Below are 21,437 nucleotides of genomic sequence, written 5' to 3'. Positions count from 1 at the left end.
TCAACAAACAACCCTCCGTCTCGTCTCGAGGATCGAGACACGAAAAGTGCCTTGAAAGCAATGAAAAATGAGAAGATTTTGCAAAATGATATCATTGTGTTCTTTTCAGCTACTCTTGTTTTTGTGTCCTGCTAACTGTCTGTGCCACCCTTCCTTTTTCTTTTTTGGTGGAATGAGAAGCGGCGCAAGGCAGTCAGTCGCCAGGGAGCCAATTACTATTCCCAAAGATTTGCGGGTTTCATCTATTTTTTATACGAGGTACGGCATGAAGGGGCTTCCTCCCGCCAATGACATGCTCTCATTCTCCCAGCCCATCCATTCAGAGGCATCAACAGTGAAAGTTGCTTGGTAGTAGTGATAACAATATCTGCTGTGGCTTGGCTGCACAAGTGGAAATTTGATGAAAGTTACCTTCTCCTGCCGCACGATGCCCACGTATATTTCATGTGGAATGCCTGGTTTGTATTAATGTGCACTCGCAACAGCATTGCACTGCAAACTTAAAAGCGACGCCCAAGCCTGTACGGGGAGAGGCCCAAGTCAGCAAAATGCTAATGTTCCTCCTTCCTCTATCAGAAGTGCACCATTGTAAAGTAAACATAAAATAGACCATATCATCATATCATGTTGCAAAAGGGGGCTTGAGGTGGCTGATTATAGAAATGATGTAGTTTGTCCTTACTACTTAATGTCTTCTATTTCATTTCTGGTATTTGATGTGGGTGCTGATCCAAATCCAGTCAAGCCGTGCTTTCCGTGCACGGCAGTTTTTGTATGATTTGATTTTAGCCGAAAATGTATATACACTATATATACACTGTCTATACACGTCCAATACTGCACGTAACAAACTAACACAAGATCTTGTGAGATTAAAACGTGACAAGATTTGTCGTTATTTTGTCGTATAAAATTATAAATTAATCTCACTGCTGAATGAAAATGAACTCGCGTCCATATGTTGCCACGTGCATGCGTGTCTGCTTTTCTGCTTTTGCTTTCTCGCCTCCAAACAGGCAGAAAGAGTTTGGCACTGGTTCAGTACCTAGACGCTTCATAGAGCAATAGCGTTCCATAGAACAACGACATTAACGGGGCCGCTAGCACACATAGCACACACACAGTAAAAGAGTGTAGCCTTGTGAGGAGCAGTGCAAGGTAACGTAGTTGAAATTAGGAGGGAAAAAGATTCTTGCAAACCAAAACGCCACAGCCCCTGTGTGGGAATATTTTGGCTTCAAACGCAATGAGCAAGGTGAGCCCGTCAACACGGACGAGCCAATATGCCGAATTTGTTAGAAAGTGCAAAAAAAAAGCACACAAAAAAACTTGGCCATCTCAAACGTATCCACCTGACCCAGTTTTCCCATCTGGAAAAACAACTGCACGTCAAGATGCAGGGCCTTCGTTCTGACAGTCAACACTCACATTGACGTTTGATCGGCAAAGTAAATACAAACCAAACAGTGCAAAATGGTGTGCCCTTAGAGAAAGTGTAGTTTGCAACATCGCAAAAGAAATGCTGCTCTTTAATACGGCTGAAAAGCCAGCATTTCAAGAAATGCTCCAGCCGTTTGACAGACTGAGAAATTGAATGTCACAAACACCAGTTTTATTTTGATGTTTTATTATTTTTTTCAGATTATGATTATTTTAGATCCCTGCTGAAGTTTACACCCTTTGACATGAACAGTCCAGATTCTTTATGATGATTGTTTACGAATAAAAAAGCCACAAAACATGAAGTGAAGGTTTTAAATGAATGTGTATTTAATGGAGTGAAATAAGTATTTAATCCCCAGGCAAATTGTGACTTCATACTAGTGGAGAAGCCCTTGTCGGCAAGAACAGAGCTCAAATGTTTCTTTTAGTTGGTCCTCACAGTTGCACACATCTAAGGAGGGACTTTGGGCCACCCCTCCAAAGCTGGATATTTTGAGGTTGTCGTTTAGCAAATCAACGTTTCCACTCACGCCACAGATTTTCTGTAGGGTTAGCCCGGACTGCATTGAGACGTTGATGAGCAGGGCCATGTACTGTTGAAGCTCAGATCAACCCAAAACATATTGTCAAGGCAACAAACGAGTGCCCTTATCTGGCATTTCCAACTTTTCAGATGCACATACATTAGTTGCATAGAGTGACCTAACCACTTTCTGGACTTAAATCCCATAAAACATCTGTGGAGTCAGCGGAATCTTCAAGGCGCCAAGCGACAGCCTCAAATCGTTCAGGATTTTGAGAGTACCTGTAAACAGAAGTGCACCACAATTCTACAAAACTACAAAAAATATCTGGCAAAGGTTTCTTCACCAAGTGCAAATTCAATTTTGCTTGGAGATCAAATACTTATTTCACTCGGTTAAATGCCCACCGATTGAAAAACATGATTTAAATTGATTTTTGCAGCCTTTCTAATGTGCTTCTAGCATTGTATCCCGCCTTCTTCCTGCACCAAGCACATAGGTCACGCCCCACGTAACAATGAAACCCATTTAAGTTTAGTTATTACCGTTTGCCATCATTAAATCTACAGTATAGCCTATCTTGACAGCACAATGACTGCAAATTGTCGGTCGCTTCTCTGAGACTGAATTTGCGTATGTGCACTCGCTATGAACATGTACGTGTCAACGAAAGTATAATACTAACTATAAAAAAAGAGATGTTCATATCTTTGTCAGGGGGTAAACGTACGAAATCAGCAGGGGATCACATGCTCATTTCCCCCACGGTAATTTAGCTTGTGCCTGTCTTTCTTTTGGGTTTAATTTTGCAATATAAAAGCAATAACCCGAGTGATATTGAATGATTCACAACAGAAGACGGCCTACAATATTTGAGGCCGTAGGTCAAATTACTACTACAAATGTGTTTTTATGGATCTTCTGGGATTCTTCATCTCTGTCATAGAGCAAACACTATTGATTTGAAAGGATATTTGACCGAATGTTCTTGACGTAGCTGGGGTCAAAGTTCATAATGGGACACATTGCTTGTTGGTTACATTTTTTCTCTGGATTTCCTACACTGCTCATGCTGCCAAGTGACTAAACACCTGGATGGATGAGGTTCCATTCATCTAGACTGCCTGTGACTTTGAATGGGAGGTGCTGAGGATGCATCAGAGAGTGATGGGAAGTTAGTCATCCCAGTGAGAATCAGTGCTGCTGTTCAAGGTTGTGGTTCTGGCCCAGAGAGAGATTGGAGTTGCCCGGCAGTTAGCGAGCATAATGCCTCAAACAAAGGTCACTGCCATATATGCCTGCACTTATTGCATGTGACGACGTGTAATTAAAATGTTAATGGGCAGGATAACGATCCATTACGACCTCAGTGTTCTTCGCTCCCGCCACCCCTATCTGTTCAGAGACACCAGAAAGCAAAGCCTTATTACACGCAGAGTTAACAGGACCCCAAGCATATCATTATGGTGAGATCTTGGAGAGTTATTAGTTTGCAGTATACAGTTGACAAGACCTCCAGACTTCCAATTTACATTTCTGGTCAGCCGCGCTCCCACCGGCAGTGTTCTCGATTCCACGCTGAGTTGCACGCGGATTTGCAGGAAAGCGGTGACAAACGAAGGCTTTCATGGCAAATTTAAGACATTATTATTTAGAGAGAACAATCCTTTGCTCAACCACAAAAGAGAATTATGTTTTGTTTACCTTTTTCCAGTGTTCCCTCGCTACATCGCGGTTCACCCTTTGTGGACTCGCTGATTTTTTTTGTGCAAGTTTAATGCTTTTTATTTACAGCTTATGAACACTTTTACAGGCCGAGCCTGGCCCTTTAAGAAATATTGCACTGTGGGAAGTTGAGTGTTGTTCTGTGCTTTAGCACGTGGCGGCGGTGTCTCTCTCCATGGACTCTGTATTCTCTCGCTTCTGTCTGCGCGCCCATTGTCTTCTGCGTCCTGATTGGCGGTAGACCATTGTCCATCAATCTCCTTTGTGCCGTCTCCTGTTGTGGTCATGGCTACCAAACTAGCTAACCGTGTGAGCTGCTTGCTAATCGCAAATACTGTAAATAATAGAAGAAACAGAAGAAACTAACCGTGTGAGAAAAATACGACAAAAGGAGCAATATGCTTTAACAAGGATACAAAAACACAGGTGAACGGTGCCAGGAAGACAAGGCACGGTCAGGTGAGAGAAATACACATGAGTCACTTAATTTCTTGTGTCCAACCTTGTAGGTTCATCATTAAAATTAAAACAAATTTGAACTTTGAGAGTGTTTAAACAAGGGAGAAATGTGACAAAATGTTAAAGCCTGTTTGAGAAAAGTGTATAAAGTGTATGGTGAGGGGTTTTACAGCCTTAAAACAGCATAAAACATAATAATTGTGAAAAAATATAGGTGGCTACTTTGCGGATTTCACTTATTGCAGGCTATTTTGGGAACCTACTGTATGTGACAGACATTTCGTACTGCGAATACCTATTACATTTTTATATAGTACTGGTGCATTAGATTCTGCAGGTTTGAAGCGTCAAGCAAGTGCACATGATTCTGACAACAGAATTTACGATTGCAAAAGGATGCTCTTAATTTGTGAAGGTGGATAAAGACCTTTGGAAATGTGTATCCACCAGCCACTTCAGCTTTACTTCAATGCCGTATTGCACTAAATGCTACCATATACAAATATGGAAATGTCAGAAAATGTTAGCAACTGACCCCTTTTAAAGGTGATTACACTGCAGTTTTAAAAGTGACAACATAACTGTCAAACAGCGGAAGACTTATTTGCACATAAACTGCGTTTTGCAGTTAATCTATTGAGTATTCTTATTGGGCTTTGGTTGCAGTGCGTGAAATCATGATTGAATCAAAGTTTTCTCAAATAAATTGTTTTGCAAAACCCTTTATTGCACTGATTGTGTGTGTATTGCTGTTTGTGGATACAGTCGTGCCTCACTACATGACAGTTTGAACATCGCTCCCTCACTCTGTTGCGGTTTTTCAAAAAATAATTGATAAATAATCATTGTTTTGTGGTTGACTGTGGCTTATTATTAGTCAAAAAATACAGAAAGACGAGTCATATGTAGTATTCTGGTCACAAGACGTCAGTCATGCTACATGGATGAGACATTACAGTACCTTAGATTACATTACCTTAACTGTGCATAGAGTCAGCCATGGCATGTCCGACACGATAGAGTGAAGAAAAATTCTCCCCTCATTCCATGTGGAAGGGGTAAGTTCTTGGCTTCTCACTTTGTCCTTCTTCCCCACTTTGTTTGAAACACGTTCTTAAGTTTGCCCTGATATTTAACAACAAGATAGCTTGGTAGCTATCTTATGTCGCTGCAGTGATCCCCGTAGCCTATGCATTACTGTTGTGCAATGTAGTGTGAACAAAGAATAAAGGTGAGTATAGGGATGTTATTTCATGTCTACAAGGCTCTAATAATGGTAAAAAATTTGTTTAGAAAGTCAAACAGGTTTTCTATGATCTAACTACGCAAATATTATTATAATAATTATTAATTTTGAAGCCTACGTCACGGAAATTCACCTGTCGCAGTCGGGTCTGGAACCAATTAACCACAATAAAAGAGGGACGGCTATATACTAGAAATGTAGGCGTGCGATACTGTAGCTGCTGTAGCAGGCAAGGAACCTTATTTGATAACCTCAGTTAGCATTTATATTGGCCCTCTCTGTCTGGCTGTAGACCCATTTGATTTCCCAGTCAATTAGTGAAGAAATAAGATAATGCATGGAAAAAATGCATCATAAAATCATTTAATTGAATTATATTACTTAAAATGTTTTGCTTTGCAAGTACCACTGCTTTTTCTGTCTCTGGTGTTCTGGAGTACCAATAAATGGAGCTTATGCATATTTTTTTAAAACATATTCTTTGATATAGCCAGAAAATATGCTCAAGAATATGCAGATTTGAAAGAAATTGAATACATGTGAATATGCAATGAGTACCCTGGAAACACCCATAAAGAATAATTGATTTTAGCCATTTTTAGCAACTCGATCATCATGGAAATAAGCCGAGCATTACTATAACAAAGTAAATTGTTCAAAACAGAAAACTTTGACAGCAGTGTTGTTGTGTGATCTCATCCCTCATACTGGGAATACTGGTACCTCCTTCATCCACAACATGAAAGAGAACATGCCGCACTACTCTATTCACAATCAGCCCCCCCACCCCCCCACACATACACACACAACACACCCCCTTTCTCCTGAGACCAGCACGGCATGACGGCATGCCACTATTTTTAAACATGCCGTCATCTCGATCAGGCTTTTGCACGGGACCCCTCTAGTGTGAACCCCAGCCTTCTAAAACCGGCATCACGTCGTCTGCAAAACAAGCCCCTCATGAATATTAAAAACGGGGGCTTGTTTTGCATGCAGCGCTTGTTTTATGAAGGTTTGACTAAAGAGCGGTTGAGCAGGTGTACGATAACATGCGCTCCAGCTGACTGGTTGCTTAAACTGCTAAATCTATGAGGTGACCTCATTTAGGATTCAGAGGTGACAGGCAATGAGCTACTACTACATGTGCGACTTAACTCAAAGCACTGACGTGCGTGAAATAGCACTGAGCTGTGCGTTCAGGAATTTTACGAGGGGAAGAAAAAAAAACATGCAGAATTCCACAGTGAGTTTTGTCCCAGGAGTTGTCATTGTTATCCCACTCTAATATTCAAATTAAGCTTCTATAAAAGTAGATGGGTGAGTGTGTATGGTTTTATTTTCAACAAGCTGATGGTTTGGTGCATTAATGTTCTTAAATAAGGTTAGTATGATTAACTGGTCTTAAGACCAGTTGAAAAGTTACTAGAATTTGCATTTTGCACATTTGAAAACCCTTGAGAAACCCTTGAGTTTGGGCAAGCATAAAAAAATCACATGGAGCCAATTCGGCTGAGTAGGGCGGTCGTTCCAGCACTGCAATGTTCTCATCAACCAGGAACTGTCGGACGCTCAGGGCATTGTGAGCAGGCGCGTTGTCATGGTGAAACAACCACGAGTTGTCCTGCCACAACTCTCGCTTCTTCTTGCGCACGAGAAGAAGAAAACGCAGCAGGATCTCTTTGTAGACGTGCTGGTTGATCGCTCGGCCCTGAGGCAAGAACTCACCGTGGACTAAACCCCTCACATCAAAGAATGCCATCAACAGTACAACTGGAACTTTTCTGACATACCTCATGTGATGTAGTGTATGTGCATATACACAGTATACATGTACAATGCATGCTGTAACCAAAGCAAGAGGCGGTCCAACATAGAATTAGGTGTGTGACCCTTTGTTTGGCCAGACAGTGTATTTTGGATTCTTGATTACTTTGTTTTACTTCCCTTTACAAAGCTATTAAAAATCACTTTACTTTATATACTTTATGGGTCTAACACAGTACCTTTATATTTTTTACGCCATATTTCATATATTTTTCATGTCCAACCTGCTATTCAGGTAAGTCATTTTTATTACTTATTTTCAAGTCAAATCAACTTAGAGTTGAACCTTTTCAGGAAAAAGACCCGATTCGAAAGTTCATGCAAACACACAGATCCACACACACACACCTCTTAGTCAGTGGGAGCTTGTAATAATATTGTAATGAATGCCCTGATATTGAAAACGAGTACTATCACACCTTCGTTTCGGACCGCAGCTCATTAACTCACACCCAGTGCCTCTCAGCTGACTAGTAAAGCTGACACCTGGCTCGCAAAAGGACGTAGATGTTTTTATACAGTAAATTGTAATCTTTTAGGAAATGAAAGAGAAAAGGCTGACATAGTGAGTAAAACCCATGCCACTCTAATGCTATTCATGCACCAAGAGCCAAGGGGCTCGTGGCTTAGTTTCATGTAAAAACTTGAGGCATGCAAGTGGAAAATATAACATTAAACCAAAGGGATAGATATTTTATGAGAGGGAAATGAAGCAGCTTCCAGTAAATGCTCCAGCCGTAAAAAGTTGTGGAATAAGGAATATTTCGAATAATAGGTGCCCTTTTACCTGGCTTTAGGACCACATCCCGTGTTGCAGAGACTGTTATTATTAGCCGACTGTGATGCATCTAAGGAAATTAAGTGGGATTATATATATTGTAATTGTTTTTTTTTTCATATTGCATATGAATACACACAATGAAAAAAGTTGGGGTGTCAAATTAAAAGCATTAATTGCGATTAATCATCGCAATTAGTCATATTTAGTGCGTTAGGACTTTTAATTGTGTATCTTATTGTAACCTCTAACTTTACTGTTTCTTTATGGGAGTTGCCTTTTTATAAAATCTTTACATTGGCTCCGGACATCAAGGGACTAGGCAGGCAAAGCAGCAGCTAAAATGAATGGCACCTGAGTCATCTTCAAACCTTCTGAATCTGCTGCACTTTGTAATAACACAAACATTGAGCCATACAACACAAATCTTAATAGACTATACATAACCGACCTGTTTTTACGTCTATTGTGTCGACGTAAATGAAGGACAAAGTTCCAGACCTCCTGTATCCGGACATATACTACTACTCATGAGAATCTTTGGGTCTGCACCTTCATTTGGTGTCTACCAGCTAAAGATAGCGTCATCATCACTGTTCTTACTAACTGTTCTTAGATTTGTATTTGATTTTTTAATGTATAGGTGCATCGTTCCCAAAGAGTGAATGATCCACGATGGAATACATGAGTGTTAGTCAGGAAGGTTGGACTTGTGTTAGGAGCCCACTGCAACTGCATAGCTGGACTTGCAGCTGTGTTGTTTGGCGTTGTATGGCGACATAACAGCGGAACAGAGGAAGCACGTTTTATGGCCGAAATTCACTTTTCTGGGAATGTGGCGAAAAGCTATTTAGAGCTTTAGTTTAGAGAACTAAACTAACCTCAACTCATCATACTGAGAGGTGTGTCTATCATTGCGTTAGAGCTCATCCGATTGTGCAGGTGTACCTAAAGTTCTGGCCAGTAGGAATAGGCCTGCAGTACATCTCAATTGGTTTCTTCTGTCCACGTGCCTTTGTTGTCCTTTTCCATCAGACTCCAAAGGGCTCCTCGGCGGCATTCAATAGTCGGCGTAATGGTTTCCCCTCCCTTTCTTTATCCCTCTTTCACCTTCCCCCACCTTTACTTCAAACCGAGTGGACAGGGTGGCCCTTGTACTTCAATCTAATTGGCCCTGAAGAAGCGCATCAACAGGTTCACAGCTTATTTTTCCCTTTCTTCCAGGGGTTGAAGGCAATTTGATTGCTTCGCTTACATTGAAAGGAAGTTTAAATTGAAGACACATCTGTCAAACTAGAAACTACACTGCATGTTTGCTCTTCATACTGTATGCCCCCCCTCACTCCAGCAGCTATGCGTTTGAAGTCTGCATGTGGTGGCGGTTTTATATGGATTAGCATACGGCCAGCAAATTAAGTGGCATGACCATGCATGGCAATTTAATTAGGCTGCTTTAAAATGAAAATGTAAATTCACCCCATGCCAGAATTTAATTTACACCAAACAACCCCTGAGCTGTTGGTTTTTGCATGACAGGCACACTGACACACATTTAGAAGCTGTTCCGTGTCACGTTATTGCAAACGTCGGGCTGATTTTTATTTGCTGCCATTTGCTGACTGAAGTGTATCGTGCACTTCGTGTCTGTCTTGAGGCTGGTGACTGTGTTTTTGTCGTTGTTGCTTAGAAAAGAACACCAGCTGCTCCAGTTACATTAGATGTGCATCAAGTGTGCGGGCGATCTTTGTAGTGCAAGAACACGCAGAGACAGATAATGAATCTTGTAATCAGACGGATTTGTTAGATGTCAAGGATTGTGCTGATTTCCTTCTCCTGAGCCTTCCCGGAAATCAATCATTTCTACTTCTGGTGTGAATTCTTCCCCTTGTTGATTTGGAATAATGGTTTCTATGTGCTACATCAGTCGCCAGCCTCTCCAGCTTTGCTATAAGGTTTGATGGCACGTGAAAAACATCCACTTTGTGTCAGCAGCACACTCAGGTATTGTTAATAGAAATTCCTGGTGTCACTCTCGTACAGTTGGGACACTCAAACATGGCAGATTAAACGGCCCCCCTTGCTGAGAAGCCTGTCTCATCCTCACCTCTCCTCTTGCTCAGATGACTGCCATGACAGGTATGAGACAGGATCTATGCTGCATAGATTGGCTGAGGGGTCTAGAGTGTCGTGAGGCTGCACAATTTCCCCAAGACAATGTCACTGTGTTTATGACAGAGGATGTCAAAGGGCCTCTGGGACGAAATTGAAATGGATTCGTCAATGTGTGCGTCGATAACTCCTTTTCTGCCAGCATTTCCGGGAACTTTTATTACAAGGGACTTATTTACTCGGGACTTAAAGGCTCGGTGAAGTGTCGGGACACACCTGCGCACAGTAAGAGAGGCAAAATATTAGAAACCTTTCACAGTTTGATACAGCACTCTTCCTGTGGTTGGGAAATTCTGTAAACTTTCAATGGCGAGTTGCATTGAAATGTATGGGGAGTGTGCAAAATTACAGGTACTTTTACAAAAGGCAATGGAAATGTTTTGAATGTATTTTTTTTCCAGATTCTAGGCCTGGTGGTGCCATCAAATAGATGAAAAACGACCCTCGAATTTAATATATAAAATCCAATCATGTGTGCTGGCTGTTATCTTGTCACCTATTTCACAACATGTAAAGGGAAAGCTAGTATAGTTTCTTTTGTCCTTGGACATCTATGATTTTATTCATTGGTTTTATGGAATTGGAATGCTTATTTTTAATCCATAGCACAATCATGCAATCCCGGGGGTCCAGGATACAACCCCGCCCTCCTCTTGAGGTATTTAAGTGGCGTCTTAAATAATTCATCGTAGGGATAATCCTCTTTATATAGCTTTTATTAGCTTGTGTTTATTGTAGTTTCCCTCGTGAGCCGCGCGGGAATAAAACATTGTCCCTTTTGTGTGACGGGATTTTTCAAATGTACACATATGGCTAATTAACTGACAATTGTCATCATGCAGGTTTTCAAAAGCTTGCCTTCATTGGGCTTGTTTGTTCTCCCATTGCTTGCTCAAGCATCGAGTTGAGCAACTTTGTAAGCAAGCTTTGATTACCAGTTAACTATAAAAACGATGTCTCTAACATGAAGACAGTTTCTCATTTTCCTCTTCATTAACTAAAGGGAGTGCCTAATCCAGCTTGTAATTTAATGTCTTTACTAATGTTCTGCTTTGCTGTGGAAGGGGATAAACACAAATAATATGATATCCGCTGCTGTGTTGTCACATTTGTCCTGATTTCAACCAGAGGAGCCAATTTACCTCATGCCTATGCATTTATGCATATGTATACTTGCCACTTTCCCCCATCCTGCATAATGGTGACACCCTGATCTTTGGAGTAGGAGGGGGTGAGATGTAGCTCTCTTTGGGAATAGCCCCTTTTATAGCATACGGGCCAATCAACTCTTTATTATATTCTAGTGGCTCTAACAGCCACTAAACATCAGCCCCTCCCCCACGAATCTCATAACACCATATCGCAGTTTGATGCTATTGTGTTGGAAAAGAATGCAATAAATCATTCCTTTGCCTCACTGTACAGTGCCACTTCATCATTTCTTTACAATACTCAGAAATCTTGGTGAGTGCAGGCTGCACACGATTGTTTTGATTATTGTCGCCTCTGTTTCACAACTTCGCAACACATTTTCCGGGCGTTTCCATTGACAATAAACAAATCCACCCAGCAAACCCACTTGTGTTAGGGTACCAGTCCCAAGTTGCGTGGTCAGTTATAGGATGAATAATGTCCGCTTTCGCTTTCAGCACTACTCGATGCGTTTATCTTTGTCATTGAATCTATTGGTCAGTTACCCAGTGTTGTGTTCCTACGCCGATTGCCGTGCCATTTTAACATCGTGCAGTTGAAATTCAAGGCAGACGAGTATCTATCAACCCAAACTGTGCCGTGGCAAACCGAACTGGCATAGATTCTGCCTCAATCTCCATAAGAGATGATGATTGGTTGCAGTGGCGTATTCAACAGCTCTTTGTGCATGTGTGATATGATCAATAACAGAGGCACGTCACTCATTAGACACCTTTACGCTCCCCTCTACCCCCTCACTAAACCCCATTCTCACACACACACACACACACTATCGGCGCTATAGTGTTTCCATTTGAACCGCGTTGTATAATTATCATTGTAATGTATACTTTATATTAATTACTTGTTTTTTTTTCAACTCAGAAGTGCATGCAAAAGTGGAAAGGAAATTTTGGACAACACAGCAGCAACAGAATCAATGTTGTAATACCGGTACTGGTAAGGAACAAACTGCTAAGTCAGCACTGATAGCGCTGATAAGTTGATTGTAAACAACAGTGTAACACGTGAGTCTCACATCAACAGCTGAGTAGCGCAAGCAACATTTTAAAGCGCATGCAGAGGTAGCTAGAGGTAGCTGCTGGATGCTGACCACTCATACTTCAAGTGGCGCTGAAAACTACGTCGGGAGGTTACCTGCAGCCACGGCTGTCAATGCCAATATTTGTTGACCTAGCGTGAATTTGAAACCCTGCCGGTTATTTTTTTGTTGACAGAGAAAATGCTAATCCATTTTCATCAAAAGATTAAAAACGCTTCGGCTCAAATACGCAAGGTTGTAAGAATATTTTCTACATGAAAGGGTTAACAGCTCCACTTCTTGAATAGCACCACGCCCTTAAGTGAATTAGTAACCCACTATCCCGACCCCTACGACCCCTTACTGTTGATGCTGAGAGGAATAATCCATCATCCTTAAGACGCTAATTCTATCAAATGCCCATGAACCTTGACCCCAGCGTATGCTCACCCGTGTCACCGAGATGGATTGGCAGCAAATGAGATGTAACCACACACCAGGGGCATGAAGAGGGGGTGATGATGATAAGTCATCAGTCTCTCTCCCTCCCTAGCTTGCCGCTCATGCTTATTATCGAGGTGGCTGGCCTTCATCACGCCGGCCGTCTCTGCATGATGTGGTTATTAATGTGCTTGGTCAGCATGCCGTTCTTTGTGTCTACCCACATTGTCCTCATCGCAGCAGGACAGCGTTTCACACAGCAATGGTCCTTGTCAGAATATCAACGTGACAATCTACAATTTGGTGCTCTTGATCTGCAAAATAGGAAATGAAGAGCCCACACTGTTCAGTCCGCATGGATGATGAGGGTGTGTGGAGAGATGTCCCCTCTTGCACAGGAACAGCTGGGGCCTGGGTGAAGCATGTTAATGGTGTTTAATTAACACCAGAGGTTAGTCATGTCGCAGTCATGTTCTTGTTCAGGAAAGGATGAATGGACGACTGCACCGGGCGATGACTTCCTCTGTGGCCCTTCTAAAAGCAATAATTCCCAACAGGCCATTTTGTGCTGCCATTAAGGGGATGACAGCATCCTTCACTTACTAAGCTTTTGCTTGTTGCTTACTTGTTGATTGTAAATGGATGTGTTTTAGTTCAAATGGAAGAGATTTGTTTTGTGTGTGATTAGCACAAACACAGAAATGATCAGCATTCCTTCATTTTCATTGCAGCATTTTTAGTTTATAGCATTTTCCCGTTGGATGTGTTTTGTCGTGTTTTTAGTAGGGGTGTCAAATGAAAAGATGAATTGTGATTAATTAATTACTGTCATAGTGTGTTTTTTTTTTATCTGAGTTGCCTTTTTCTAAAAATTCGGGCTTCTTGTGCTGGAATTGTTGGGGGTGGAAAACAATGGTCAGTTACATATTGAAGTGAAAATTGATTGGGTGCCATTGTGTTTGGGCTTGTTTAGCATAAAATGAGGATTATGGTTATAATTGGGAGGGCAAGGCGAGGAGCGGTGTGTGTATAGGACGTCATGATCTGTATGGTTGCTTGCATGGCAGTTTGTTTATGTTGCCCTTTTTATGCCTTCAGTTCCTGTTTTAGCACTTCCTGCTTTGCCCTGTTCTGTGTTCTCTTGCTTTGTGTTTTTTTTCTAATTTTGTCATCTTTTATTTACTTCAAGTGTGAGCGCCCTTAGTTGTCGGAGCATTGTTGTTTGTTTGACGAATGTCGTTTGTCGTGTACAGCTCTTGTTTGTATTCCTGCCGTTGCATAGCAGCCGCAATTCATTAAAAAGACTTTTACCTGCACTTCGGTCCTCAACTCTCGCATACTGGCGTCGTCGCCACAACGCCACAAAGCCCAGAATATGACAGAGGACGCATGCAAATGGAGCAGCATGTGAGAGTTGTTGGTCCAATGAATGAGAAATTTAAACCAAAAAACGCCCCCACGGCACCATTGATAAAATTGGAGTGATACGCCTTCTTTTTAAGAAGGTGTTTGCTTACCACCAAAGCTGCTCAAGTTTAGCCTACCACATAAGGACAGAGCGCCCTGTTGCGAGTGCAGCCACAGCTAATTTTAGCAGCAAAGACGTTAGCAATCTAGCGAGCCATAGCAAAGCGCTTCGCCAAACTAAACTCGAAGAAAACACGTATGAGCAAGTCTGCGACCGACAAGCTGACGAATGTTCTTACCAAGTGGATAGCATTGAACCGCTGGCCAATAAACATAGTGGAAGATGAGGCATTAACAGCGGTGTTGCCAACCACGTTCAATAACCCATCATACAAGCCACAGTGCAGCACAACAATGATGACCAAAATCAGCAAGAAAAAGAAAAAAATTAAAGCAAACTTAAGATTTTGGTGGAGGGCTTATCCACCCGTGTTGATAGAACCGGAGATCACTGCACTTCAGCTGGTTCAGTGTTCAATATTTGTATTTCTCAGAAAGGTGTTCTGACTGTTTTTTGATATGTTCACTTCAGCGCTTTATATGGACCTGATTTTTTATATTTTATTTTCTAATTATTTGGAGATTGACAAAAGAACACAGCAATATTCGCCTCTGGTGTTCGAATGTTGCAGGCAGCACTTGGGACTGCTCTGCAATCCAACAAAATGGTAAAATGGCGAGGACTGCATCTGGTCAAGTCTGTTAAAACCAATGCATGACTTTATCAAGGCCCTTTTTTGTTATACATCAACAATGTAATGATTTTGAATGAAAATGACCTCAAGATGAGGACTTTCCTCAGCAATTTTAGATGAGATTGAAAGAGATTAATTAGATCAATTACTTGCAAATAATAATTAATTAATTGTCTTAACAGAACTAGTGTTTTTTTGTATCTGGAGCATTTGAAAGTTTGCCACCGTATAATTCTCTGGTGTCATGCCAGTCATACAGGAGTGTATGTGACTCTGTGTGGATACTGTATAGACACATGCCCCTGCCTTCCTGCCACAAATGTGCTAAAAATGTTGAGAACCAGTAAAAGACACTCGTTCAAAATAGCAGGGTGGTTGATGCGTCACAATGAGATAAAGCACTTACAGAAATGTTGGTAAAATATTGAATTCACTGCTTCACAGAAACTGATGAAGCATGCCTTTATAGTCTTAATATTACATTTTATATTGGCTTCAAGCGTTGCAAAAATGAACTTTCCTTGCTTTTTTTTAATGGACATTATTGGTGAAGCTTCTTGCTTTCAATATTTGATCACAAATCTCTCTGTTGTTGAAAAGACATAATTTTAATAATCATATCTCCACATCTCCACATAATGATGTGAACACTCCAGGGACAGAGATGCTCGTCAATGTCGATGACTCGGAGGATCCCTGCAGCTTAATAATCCGTTGAAAAAGCTAAAACAGCTGGTAGATATTGATGTGTAAGTGGCAGACGACGCCCTCCGGAGGATGTCACTCCTCACCCCACAGGGTGTCCAGTATTTTCACATAATTGCGTGTATTTGTTTGTGTAAGTCTTCTACTCGTGAACTGCCGGACACAAAAAGGTGACCACACGGTGGCGCTGTTATTAAAGTCCACAGTTTGACCCCATAAGCCGTGTTCCCTCGAAATCGAAAACAAAACGGCTGCTGTAACTTTAGGGTGTTTAGGTGGATCATCACAAAATTTGGTACACATCGTCAGAGAACTGACAAGCACATGTGTGTGAAATCTGAGCAAGATTGGTTGAAAAACATGGCTGCCATCAAGGAAAATGTCTTTGAGCGTGGGTGGGGACTTAACAATGAATTGTCTATAGGTTATTCACCATATGTCTGATTATAAAATGCTGAGGATCCATCCAACCATTTTCTATGCCGCTTATCCTCATCAGGGGGCGGGAGTATAGACAAACATATAGACAAATGCACGAGGAGAACATGCAAACTCTACACAGAGATGCCCAAGTGGAGATTCAAACCCAGATCTCCTGACTGTGTGGCCAACACTTGGCCACCGTGCAGCCCAAATATTTAGAATATCCGTATTATTAAGAAGTAAAATAATATTTAGTTTTCACTAAACGTGTCGCCCCTCAATTCTGTCCTCTGCTGATTTAATTTCAGTGATTTCACTGAATGTGTGTCAATTATGATGTTTTAGATTTGATTGTTTTAAAGTATCCTACCCTCAAAAGGTTACATTTATGGCTACTGTGGGTGAAGCTTCACTAAATTTTATATTTCAGCGGCACCAAATACGAACCCCAAAAAATGGCTCAGTAGCTTCCCCTATAGATAGAGGAAAAAATGGCCCCTGCCACCTTTTTCAAAGATCGTCACGAAACTTGGTGGAGACGTCTATCATGACAGGACACACGATAAAGTCTCAAGAATCAAACAGGAAGTCTGTTGTTTTGGTTTGGACTGGCCTTTGACAAACCCCTCCTCGGGACTTTGACCAAATGAGCCCAAATTAAAATCTTGGATACTAGACAGATGGGCCATGGTAAATTGTGAAGGATTTTAGGCTGTCCCATAAAATGTGGGAGGAGACTTTGATGACCCAAGTGAAGTCAAGTCAAACTTTATTTCTGTAGCACATTAAAAACAACTTAGGTTGACCAAAGTGCGGCACAAGCCGTATAGACAATAACAAAAAGCTGTAAAAACAATAAATAAATACACTACGGCAACACATAGACAGCATTTTTTGGCTAAAAATTGAAAATATACAAAGTAAAAATCAATGTGCTTGTTTAATCTTTGTGAAAAAGGTGGGTTTTCAGCAAGGTTTTAAAGTACTCCAGGGTCTGTGTAGCTCGGATGTGCAGGGGGAGGCTGTTCCATATTTTTGCAGTGACTCGCGAAGCAACACGAATAACTTCAATAATAACTGGTGTGTATAATGAAGATGACACCCTTAATAGAGCCATATGGACCTTCCTTAATGAATTACACTGCCACCTCGTCACTGTGAGTCCTGCGTCCAGTACGGCCATCGACTTGCGTAAATCCTGATTTGTGAGGGGATGTGAGGGCATGCTGCTTGCAACTTTACTTGTTTGTTTACCTAAGTATTACAATATTTTTTGTGTGTGTAATTTTCTGATCGTTATTTAGATTATTAGGGAGCTTCCTGAAAGTTATGTCAAACAGAAGTGTATTAGCTGTCATAATCAACACATTTGTGTCTGCAAACCTAAATGTTGAGGATGGATCTGTTACGCAACAGTAGCTTTTTCCCTTTCTATCAGTGTTACTCATAGAAACTGTGTTTTCCAGTCCAAATGATGCCACATACTACATTTGCATGCGTTCTAGCTACTTTAATTGGCCCATTTAATCAATTCGTCCACTTAATTTTGTTCAGCTTTAGCGCATATCTCCTACGGTCAATGTGATTTTCACTCGCGACATTGGTGAGATTTCATTGTTTCTGCTAGGAAATTGAAGATACTTTAACAGTAAGGTGTGCCCCATTCTCCCATCTATTGGCGCTTCCACACGGTGCCTCTGTACTCTTTGTTCCACATTAGTTGGGTGTGTTCTTGTGCGTATGTGTGCTGAGGATGCGCCAAGAGAGCATTTTGAGGATGGGTACGATGTGTCGGTGTACTCTCTGCTCTGTGCACGAAGAGCGTCTGTCAGTTGTGGTGTTTGATGTTGTTGATTGTAAGTCAGCGCGGCGTGTGTGCTTCTGTGAGCAAATGAAAAAAAGGGTTAGTGAGTCTGTACAAGATTGTGACAAGTGAGTGGGAGCTTTGGTGGATGGGTGTAAGCAACACAAAAAGACACACTGTATATTCTTATAGGTGTGCGTTTAAACCCCCCCTCCCTTTACTCCCGGGACTAGCATGTTCATTATTCTTCCTAAAAGAACCATTAAAATTTCATCAGTGCAATGCAATCTGTAGCAGGGTGGGGGGTAGGGGTGTGTGTGTCTAAGAGAGAGAGAGAGAGAGGGAGTGTGAGGGGAGGGAGGATGCTGCATCCTTTTCATTCACCGCTGCCTGCCTTCATGCTTTTCTCCACCTCTTTTTTTCCTCTATCCATTGCGTCTATGGTGCCTCAAATCCCTCGCTGAGAACACGCTGATGCGCAGATTACGACTTGTACGACGAGGCACTGGCATCCCCCCACCCCTCTACCACACACACTCCCTATAGCTGTCCCACCTCTTACTACTACTACTACTACTACACCACCACTAGATCCCCCCCCCCCTCTCTCTCTCATTGGCACTGGAGCAGGTTTCCTTAGGCAACAGGATGCAAGCTTTTAGCATCCAGAGCAGAGAGGCTAACAAGGTGTGCTTTCCCTCCCTCCAGGGTTTGGATATGTGATGTCCGTAGGAATTGGAACTGCACCCATCCTGGACTTTTAAACAGACCCAAAATGTAATGGTAAGTGATTTTTATTGTATTATGAACTTGTTGATTGCTTCTCTAAGATTGACTTGCTCATCAGTGCTGCACTTTTCTCCCATTGATCGGGATCGTGGCTGCCATTCAAGAATCACCCCCGCCACCCCCAACTACTATCATAAGCAGCTTTATGTAGCCACCACGGTCTCTCAGGTAGCTCTAATTGTGTCCTAATTGGGCTTCCCCTCAGCCACAGAAGCTCATTTTGGTTTCTGAGCCGCTTAAAGCTGCAGATGAAAGAATTAGTGGGTGTGAAAGTAGGGGTGGTGTGTCTAGGAATGAAAGGGAGTGGGGAGTCTTTGAATGTGTGTGTATCCACGGGGCCATCTGTGGGGGTCTCGCCTTGATGGATGTTGACCGAGAGAGGGTATGCGACAGAGGAAAAAGAGGATGAGGAGGAGAGGCAGTCGGGCGGAGGATGGTTTTACGAGGGGAAAGGGGAAACTGTCTTCCCTTGTGTGTTTGTGTGTATGCGCGTGTGTGGAGTTGTACTGTACATCACACACCGGCTAATGGAATACCGGGGACTTGAAGGGTCCTCCTCTTACAACTCAACAACTCACTCCGCCCTTTGGAAAAGAGTGAGTGAGGTCATAACCATATTCATTCAACAGTGTTGCCATGGAGTTATTCTAGAGACAACTCACCTGTCAGCACTTTGAAGCTTCGGAAAAATAAAGTAGTAGGATATAGTCATGTCAGCCAACAATGTCATTTTTTGGCTATATTATTACACTTTTTGTTCACGTCTGTATGTATTTGTGTAAGCTATCGCTTCTACTCCCAAAGCGCTACACAAAAAAGGGTAAAAATTGGGCAAAACATACACCTTGACTGTGGAGCATGTGCTGTTATTTTTCTGACAAATAGACCACACGGTAGCGCTGTGATTAAAGCCCAAATTCTGACATAATAAGACGACCACGAGACGACTTGAGTTGGAATTTCTCACATAGCAACTGTGACTTTAGGGTGTTCGAACGAATCACCACAGAATTTGGTACGCGCTTTTAGGGGGCTGAGAATCATATGCATGTAAAGGTTTGAGCAAGATGGGTTGAAAAGCACGGCCGCCATCAACCAAACTGAAGTGGACCCTTAAAACAATGACCGTTTGTCTTATGATTCTAAACTTTGAGGATACCTGTATTTGTGTTTGAGCACAAGCCATAGGGCAGGGGAGTCAAACTCGGTTGTCCTCAGGGGGCCGTCTGTAACTGTGAAACCATATTAACATATGTGATTGTTTACTCACGTTATTTATTTACTCATTACAATGGAATCCGGAGTAGAAGCAGAAATTTCAGTACACAACTATTGTATAATTCATTTTAAATGGGGTTTGACAACAACAAACAACACTCAAATTGCATGCAGTACACATTTTCTGTCAAAATTGACAGAACGAATATATTTAGCAGGAAAGATTTTTTTTGTGTGTTTTTATGTATTGCAATAAATATACAAACCAATTATAAAATTTAAATAAACGATAATAATGATTAATACAGATTAAATAAAATAAAAAAATATATAGATATATTTTTCAAAAAGTGTCTTTTTGACATGCATTATTTCCAGGCTTTTGCGGGCCACATAAATGGGCCAAATCTGGTCCCCGGGGCTTGAGTTTGACACCTGTGCCACCAGGGGTGCCACAAATGTAGCTGTAGCTGGTCCCTCCGCTTAACTTTCTTCAGACCTGTGATTGGCTTGAACTGCCTTATAGTTGGAGGCTGTAGCATCTGCAAATGCGTGTACAGTGTTCCCTCACTCTATCGCGGTTCACCTTTCGCGGATTCGCGGAATTGCTGTTTCACTGAATTTTGATGGCGCTTCTTTGTTTTATTGCCTGGCCCTTTAAGAAGAATTGTCTGTCTCTGTCTCTTCCCTCTCTTTTCTGTCTGCGCCTCCAATTGTTTTCTTCGTCCCGATTGGCTGTAGACTATTGTCAATCAATCTCCTTCGTTCCGTCCTGCCATGTCTCCTGTGTCATCGCTAGTGTGCTTGCTTGCTAGCTTGTAAATCTATCTTCAGCTCGTTGAAACAATATGTTTTAAGAAGAATACAAAAAGGCTCGAGGGCGCCAGCATGTAAAGGCACGGTCACAGGAGTGAAATATGCGTGAGTGATTTAATAATTTATTGTGTTGATTATTAAGCTTGATCATTAAAATTCAAAGGAACTTTTGAACTTTTTTGGGAGTGTTTAAACAAGAGAGAAATGTCAGAAGATGTTATTGCCTGTCTGGGAGACGTGTATAAAGTGTATGGTGAGGGCCTTAAAACATATATAATAATTGTAAAAAAATGAAGTTGGCTACTTCGCGGATTTCTGTTTGGTCTATTTTGGGAACCTATCCGATAAACGAAGAAACACTGTAAACCATTTTATTTAAAGACCGTTGGAGTTTTTTGTCCTCAGGAGCAGTGTGAAAACTGTTGTGGACAGAGTCTGTTTCAAGTGATTGTAGTAGGTAGGCTACAGTACCTGATGACATCATTTTGTATGGTAACATGCGGCTTAGTGCGCCTGCGAATGAGAATAATGGGGTGACAAGGAAGCAAAATTCAACCAATATTATGACAGCAGTTACATAAAATATGGCTTCCATGCCAAGGTGCCAAACCACTTGTGTGTCAGTAGATTAATGTTAAAACGAACCATCCAGAACTTTCCACAGTGGCATTGTTG

At 41.6% G+C, this 21,437-nt stretch overlaps 1 protein-coding gene across 4 annotated transcripts in view; it reads left to right on the top strand.

Annotated features, from left to right (window-relative positions):
• Positions 1-21,437, top strand: part of nav3 (neuron navigator 3) — a 307,018-nt gene that overhangs the window by 39,974 nt on the left and 245,607 nt on the right. For all 4 annotated transcript variants that reach the window (XM_054753825.1, XM_054753824.1, XM_054753827.1 and 1 more), the window contains exon 2: positions 18,648-18,722. The gene's annotated coding sequence lies outside the window, so the exon portion shown is untranslated. The remainder of the gene's footprint in view (positions 1-18,647; positions 18,723-21,437) is intronic.

Source organism: Dunckerocampus dactyliophorus, chromosome 15, assembly GCF_027744805.1.
Source record: "Dunckerocampus dactyliophorus isolate RoL2022-P2 chromosome 15, RoL_Ddac_1.1, whole genome shotgun sequence".
Classification (NCBI taxonomy): Eukaryota; Metazoa; Chordata; class Actinopteri; order Syngnathiformes; family Syngnathidae; genus Dunckerocampus; species Dunckerocampus dactyliophorus.
The sequence above is the reverse complement of the archived record's forward strand: the minus strand, read 5'-3'. Positions and strand labels throughout refer to the sequence as shown.